Source organism: Platalea leucorodia (genome assembly GCF_965183815.1).
Source record: "Platalea leucorodia genome assembly, chromosome: 5".
Taxonomy (NCBI): domain Eukaryota; kingdom Metazoa; phylum Chordata; class Aves; order Pelecaniformes; family Threskiornithidae; genus Platalea; species Platalea leucorodia.
Genome location: NC_138827.1, coordinates 1374309 through 1381651, shown reverse-complemented (window position 1 = coordinate 1381651; position 7343 = coordinate 1374309). Strand labels below are relative to the sequence as shown.

The window sequence follows — 7343 nt, the reverse complement described above, 5'->3', positions numbered from 1 at the left end:
AAAAATTGTGGCCTATCCAGGAAAGCCAGGTAGTCATATATGCCAGGCTTGGAGATCCCATTTTCCAGTTTCTGCTGTAAATCAAGGTTTTTTTTTTAACATCCCAGGAAATAAAACATTTGCAAGGGAGTCCTGGCTTGAGAAAAGGAAGTCGCTGATATGCTTGCAATTACATTTCTGGCTTTATGAACTACAAAATTAGAAGTGATTTCTGTAAGTGGGCTGAGGCTGTAACAGAAGAAGCTTGGAGAAGCGGAGCCAAAGAGACGAGCATGGGAACGCGTTCAAAGAGCTGCCTTAGGCTCCGCCGGCGTAACGTGTTACTGACAGCTGGCCAGGAATACACCAAGCCCGCTGCAAGGCCCAGGCCCTGTCCAAGGCATCTGCAACCCAACACCGGCAAACTCGAAGCGAGGACATCACCGGGGGAGGAAGGGAAGCGTGTCTGCAACAGGAAGGAAGAGAAGAGCAATAAACACAGTTGCGGAAGCAGAAAGGTTGATGGAGGACTTCGGAAGCTAGGGAGTGACTGGTCAACGGGGGACAGGGTGGAGAAGGGGTGGCCTGAAGGACAGCAAGAGCAAGAGGAGACAGTGGGTGGGAAGGGAACGGACAGTGGGTGGGAAGGGAGAGAGAATGAGTTGAAACTCAATTTTTAGTATTACTCATTGCGGATAAAAAAATGGGTTTAAATAAGTGCTTGCTGTAAAAGTCCTGCTGCTATGACACTGCATGCTCGTGTGTCCGCTCTGCTGAGTCCTACAGATCACCCCGCTCCCTGTTTGTGGCACGCACCAGCCCCTCCTGATCCGCGCCCGGGAGAGCAGGTAAAGGCAGGGAGCCCTGCAGCCGGCAGCGCCGGGGCAGCACCTCTCTGTGGTCCCGAGCGCTTCCAAGCAATGCCCAAGCTTCCTCCCGGACCCCGGACCCTGATGGCACCAGGAGGGTGAAGAGCCAGGCCAAAGCCTCTGAACCTGCCTTCCGTGGCGTTGCCCCAATGCTACCAGCAACTCGATGGTTAAACAGCATTACGCTCTTCTTATAGCTGTCTTCAATAATTATAAAATTTCATTTTCTTTGTGGTGATGCTGTAACTCAGTGAGCTGGAAACATTCCCAGAGAGGAAAGATAACTGTACTCTGAAGACATTTAATTGTTTTATGAAGCACCCACAGAAAATGAGACTGAGTTATCTCTAAAGAGGCAACGTTGAAGCATTGGAGCTTCTCCTCCCCAAGAGGCACCTCACGCTGAGTCTCTGACAGGTCCACTTTGCCTCTAATGTGCTTCTTCATGCTGCTGTATGCTCTTTGCAGCTGATTGATAGGTTTATTTTCTGCCCTTCATCTAAGATGACTGTTAGCCAGCTTGGCTTGGACTTCCCCACACTGAGATAAGAGCAAAGTTGCCAGGAATCCAAGTGATCTCAGAGAAGGGTACTAAAAAGCCTGACTCTCCTGTCGCTTGTAGCGATGAAACCTCGGGGAGCTGCTGTCCTGACCGCAGTCTGGCAAGGAGCGACTGCTAAAAGAGATCCCAAAGCCTGCCAGATGTGCGGAGCGATGTGCGGAGCCGCCTCTCTCCGGGTGGCATTGCCGGGCCCGGGGGGTCAGCTGCCAGCCCGACACTTTAAATTGGGGTCCAGCTGCTGAGCTCTTGAGTCCTGCCAAAGGTCTCCAAGGGTTAAAGCTTTCCTGGTGGGCTTTCAAGATACCAACCTGAAGCCATTTCCAAGAAGGAAATTGAAGTGGGAAAAAAGAGCCAGTGGAAGAATAAAAAGTTAAGGTCGAGAAAGAAAGGCTTCAAATGCTCTGGAGTGAGCACTTCGCTTACAGGACCACCACGAGGCTGTGGCAGTAGGCCTCCTAAGCTGTAATTGCAAATGGAACAGGACTTTTCAGGGCAGTCTTGGGTCCACGCTAGGTGGAGAAACTAGAGAATAAATTCCTGGGAAGTTGGGTTTGCCGGTGGCCGAGTGGGGTGAGGCAGCTGGGGCCTCCCTGAGTGCTCTGGGCTGTGCTGGGGAGCGCAGGCAGCTCCCTCCAGGCTGCGAGGGGACCGAAGCACCAACGCCACGTGAGCCTTCGCTTGTGCACGACACAGCACCCAAGCAACTTCGCTTTGGTGAAGCCAGACCTCGTGTGAAGTGCTTCAAAGACTTGTTCTGATACACACAGGGAGCAGGAACTTTATTAACCAGCTTTACTTCGCTGAACAGTCTCTCCATAATCACAACTGGTACAAATCGCGTTCAAAAGAGCGTGTTAAAGTCATTAGCTGAAGATTGGGTGAGAAAGTTATCCGTTCCCTAGTGATTAACCAGCAATTTCCTACCTGTCAAGGCCCAGCACTGTACTCTTATTAGACTTTATGAAACATGCAGGGTCTGTGTATGCAGAGAACACGGTAATTGCTTTAATTACAATTCTTTTGATTAATATTTTTTATTCACTGTCAAGAAGGTTGCCTGCTTCTGCATTTGTGGAGAACACTTTTCATCCCCTTTGCATGAGCAACAGCTCCTCAGATCCCTACCACTCTTCCCAGCAGAAGAGCACGAGGTGTTTGCCTGTGTGCGTTTGCATGATGAGAGCTGTCGTGTTTTGGTCCTAAGCTCCCTGTAATACCCTGCATCTCCATAGCCACAGCGCAGCTTAATTTTCCGAAGTCAGCAGGCAGACTGCTTTCCTCCTGCCTCATCTGTTCTCAGGCAGGCTCATTAATGGTGCTGCTGTCTTGCACTTCAGTGCTTGCTGTAATCAGATCATACCAGTCCCAGAAGATACCTGTTTGAATTGCCAGAGCGAACTATTACATTTCCAGAGCTCACATCTGATAGGAAGGATCATTCGATGCCATTGAATTAGGGCAGGGGTAGGGACAGTGCCATGTCGCGTGTTGGAAGAGTGCAGGACCTGGGTGGAAGGACAGTGGCAAATCCACAGATGGTGCTGGGATGAAGGGAACAGATTTACCTTCCAGCGTTTGTTGCTGGATGCTCAGTAAATAATTTTACTTAAGAATGCTCTGGAATTGAGGTTGTAGTGCAAGAAGAGCCTAACCAGAGAGGCTGGGACGCGGTGGCAGTCCCAGCCACGCGACGGCACGTAGGAGGCAGGGAGTCCGGCAGCTCGCTAGCAGATCCCGGGAATGACGCAAGCAGAGGAAGCTTCTCTTTCCTGAAATCTGATTTTGATCTCCTCACCTCAAGTCCTCCTTGTTGGCCGGTGTTCCCCAGGATGTCACACCTCGTGTGAGCAAAATGTCAGCGTGGGACATCAGAACCGAGCACGCAGGGGGACAGCGGCAAACCTGGACAACCTCGTGGGAAAGAGAAGAGTGGGGGTGGGTGAGTGGGATGGTGTCTCACTCGCTGCCCTGCCAGCTCTCTGAGCAAGACATATGGGTGAGGAGGGACACCATGCAGGGACATGCTTGCCTACGTCTCATGCACATATAGAAAGACCTATCTCAGTCCTTTGGTCATGCAGCTGAAGCACGGGGCCACCAGCATCCTTTGGGTGACCGCCTGTGCGTGCACCACCACGTGGTTAATGGTTGGCAAGTTGTCCTCGCTGAAAGTCACCCAGCGATGTTTTGCTGACGTAAAGATGGAAGGCACTGTGTCTCCATCCAGCGCTCCAAGGGTAGGGAAAGAGCAGGATATTCAAAACCTGTGACATGCCCCAAAGTGGCGGCCTGAGAAGCCAGGTACCACGCTGGGCCGTGGCTGGTTGTGCAGATACTGGTGGATTCCTATCGCCTGCAAACCCTTGGAATAACTCAAAGCCTTGCCTGTACATCTGTTAGCTGCGTCATGGGGCTAGCAAACCCCAGGACTTGGAAAGACTTTACTGCCAGAAAAATAGAGGCAAGCTCTTTATATCCATCTTACCTCCACAGAAGCATATCTTAGGGGCAGAGAGACACTACACGTGACTAACTGACTAGTAGCCGTGTAACGTAGTACATACTGGATTCGCATCTAAGAATGTTTGTACTGTAAGATGTGAGAAAAGCTGTACAAACAGGGCATTGGTTCTCTCCCAAGCAGGGAGAACGCGGTGGCTATGAAAACATGCGGCCAAACTACGGGCTGGTGCAAGAGGAGCAGAAGATGAGCGTGCTCCCAGTCCCGGGACTGGCAGGGGCTGTCAGAGACGGCTTTACCAGGGAGGGCTGGTTTCATGCACGGCTCAAGCCAAAGAGCATAAAGTAGGGGGAATATTGTTCATGAAAAAAGAAAAAAGCATTTAATGCAGGTACTAGAGAGACGAAAAATTATGTTATTGTAGAAACAAAGCAAGGCATTGCCAGGGATGGACACTGCAGACAGCTGGGGACAGAGCCTGTGTGACTGCCAAGGCAGAAGGAGTCTATGGCACGCTCCATTTACAAAACGCATATAAAATATGAAAAAAGGATGGGAACCCCTGCTGCAGCCAAATAACGGTATCGGAACAACCTGCGTAGGCAGAGTGTTCGCATGTTGATTGAAATCAAGCCAGGTCAATGGGATTAACAGCCTCCTCTTGGGAATGTACCAAGGGAACTCCGCATGACTGCAGGCCGGCTGAACCTCCTCCGTTCTCAGTTTCATCAGCAGAAAGGCGGCCCCACAGGCAGCACGGCATCTGCCGGCGAAGGCACGGTCATCCCGAGCCGGACTCAAGGTGGAGAGCACTGCTAGCGGAGCTCTCCACACTGCCTTGGTCCCCTCAGGGAGTCTCGCATCTAACCTTAGGCCAAAATTCGCGCTCTGTTTCGGTTTAAGATCTGGCAGAAGCAGCCCCCAACTCAGGCAAGCGTGGGGCTCCCAGTAGGAGCATTCAGCTCAGCCGTTCAGCTGGAAACGAGCACCACCAACTGAACATCTGTGACCTGGGCACGGACAGGACCTCGGGCGCTCCCAGGAGAGCTCCATGGATTCTGGGTTTTAGGTGGGATAGCTGTATGCGTGCCCTGCTGCCTGACAAGCCTGACTTTACCACCACCGTAGTACAAAGCGGTTTTTGTTAAGAAACATCTGGCACAAGGCTGCAGCTCGTGCCACTGCTGCTGGGGGTGTGCTCTCGGTGGTCGGGGGCAGCACCCTCCAGCCCAGCTTTTCAGGGACATGATAGTGATGGTACAATAAACATTCTCGAGGCTGCATTAAATATCAACTTGACGTCTTTTTCTCAAGGAAGAGTAAAAAAACAAGAAAAGAATAGTGATGCTGAGGGTGTCGAGATGAAGATAAATGCAATACTGCAGCTCCTGTGATGGGTGGTGGGCTTGGCTTTTCCTCAGCAAGGTTCAAGTGCCGTTTGAGATGGCAGCACAGAGTCACTCACGACTCGCCCACCTCTCCTTCCTTCTGCGCTTTGGTCGGCAGCGGCTCAGGTGAGCCGATGGGCACTTGAGTCGGTCGCTCATCCCAGCACCAGGACCCGCTCCGCCTGGCCAGGCACCGTTCGGCACATCAGCTGCGCAGCCTGGAGACAGACGCTGATGGATCTATCTACGCTCCATTCCAGATGTAAAACTCCACAGCCTAAAGAATTGGAGATTAAGTGGTTTTGGATGTAAGCTTAGAGTTTAACAGAGGAAGGCAGCCTCCAGAACAAGAAGTACGGGGCCGAGCTGCTGCAAGCAGACCCTGAAATGCAGCGTGCGTGCGGCCCCGTCCCTCCCCTCTCCCAGAGGAAGCTGTCTCTGACTCCATCAGACAAACTTCAGATAAAGGCAAGGGCCCACGGATCCAAAGTCTCCTGATACCGAACTTCTCTGAAGTCCGGGACATCCTGCGAGACACGCTCAGGGAAGAAACACTCAGGGCTGGGCTGTCCTTATTCCATCTGAGGAGCACAATAGGGAAGCGATAAAGGAGCAATGGAAAGCTTTTAGGGAGCTATTTTTAGCCTTTCCCAGCCAACTGAAAAGCTTTACAAATTGCAAGTGAGGGTTGTGCCACAAAAGCTTGCTTTGTGTCACTCCTGTCTCATAGGAGAGCGCAGGTTGGGAGAGACAGAAGATGATGCACTTCAAAGGCCAGCACAGACGCCGGGCCAGCTACCAAGCCGAGACGGCTTCCATTTACAATGAATCATCACCATACCTTATCACAGCACCCAAAGGCTGTGTTTTAAATCATCATCTTCTGGCACAAGGCACTGCAATCCATGCCCTAGAGCTCAGAGTCTCAGCAGGGGATCTCAGGATGAGAAGCAAAGGCTTTGGATAAGTCACGCATGGGATCTAGAGCAAAAATGGGAACCAGTTCCAGATGCCCAGTTCTGAAGGCAAAGCATCTGTTTTAAAGCCATCTTTTGCCCCCCACAGGAGAGTTTCTTACTTTTACTTCCTCAGGATCATGGAGAAATCATACCCTTCACAAGCTGCTAGGGAAGAGCAGCCTGGTTTCTTAGGGAGCAAAGCTTCCATGTCAGGTCCTCCGATCTCTCTCCCTCAGCCAAGGGCTGTTTTTCATCTGGTTTTTGCTTGAATATTGCACAATGCTTAAGCAAGAGGGTGGGAAGACTCCTGTTCTCAGAGAGAAACCAAGTGAAATATCAAGAGGAACATCCCTGCAAGCCTAGCATTGAATGTAAATATGCATGAAACCCCAAGGCTGAGTCCTTTCGTCTGAGAAGATGGTAATAAAAATTTACCCTTCAGCTCACAAGCCCGCAAACCAATGAATAATAGCCACATCCTGGTAAACTCCGAAACGTTTCATAATAGAAACGGAAGAACCTTCTGGGCATTGCATACTTTCATTAAAACATGAAGGAAAAAAATAGGTTTTTTACTAAGACTAGGCACGTCCTGCTCCCGAGGTCTGTCTGTAGCGCTCGTGGTCTGTGCTCCGAGGAGCGGCGGCCTGGGAGAGCTGCTTCCTCTCGAACCCAGGCCAGGCAGGCTCAACTGCAAAGAGCAATTTCTTCAGTTACAGCACAAAAATCCGAGGGCACCGGCTGCCTCCCAGAGTGCTGGTGTTATCCTGTCTGAGGGAACATGTGCCTACTGGGAGCTCAGGTCTGGTCACAGCTGAGATTTATGCCTGCAGTTACTGGCAGAAGGCAGGAGCCTTCCTCTACTTACAGAAGAACGGAAGAAAATTACAGAGCAGGGTCCGAGCCGTGGACTGCCATCCTCTCCTCCCCATCAACACGTTGCTGGTTACAGCTTTGCCTGCTTTGCAGGCACTGGTCTCGCTCCCAAAGATGGCTGTGCTCCATCTGAGACATGTAACTGGAGGAAAGAGTAAACAAACTCGACGTCAGAGCCAGGGTTTGTTCCTTCTTCATCAGCTTTCTGAAACGTGTACGGTGCCCTGCAGCTGCCAGGGAGCCTTCTGG

At 51.3% G+C, this 7343-nt stretch overlaps 1 long non-coding RNA gene across 1 annotated transcript; it reads right to left on the bottom strand.

The window, feature by feature from the left end:
- Window positions 1-4116: 4116 nt before the first annotated feature.
- LOC309590410 lies at window positions 4117-6519 on the bottom strand. Its single transcript, XR_014228141.1, has 3 exons — window positions 6338-6519; window positions 6101-6240; window positions 4117-5536 (listed from the first exon to the last, which is right to left on the bottom strand). It is a non-coding gene; the product is annotated as an uncharacterized lncRNA (long non-coding RNA).
- Between the last annotated feature and the right edge of the window lie 824 nt (window positions 6520-7343).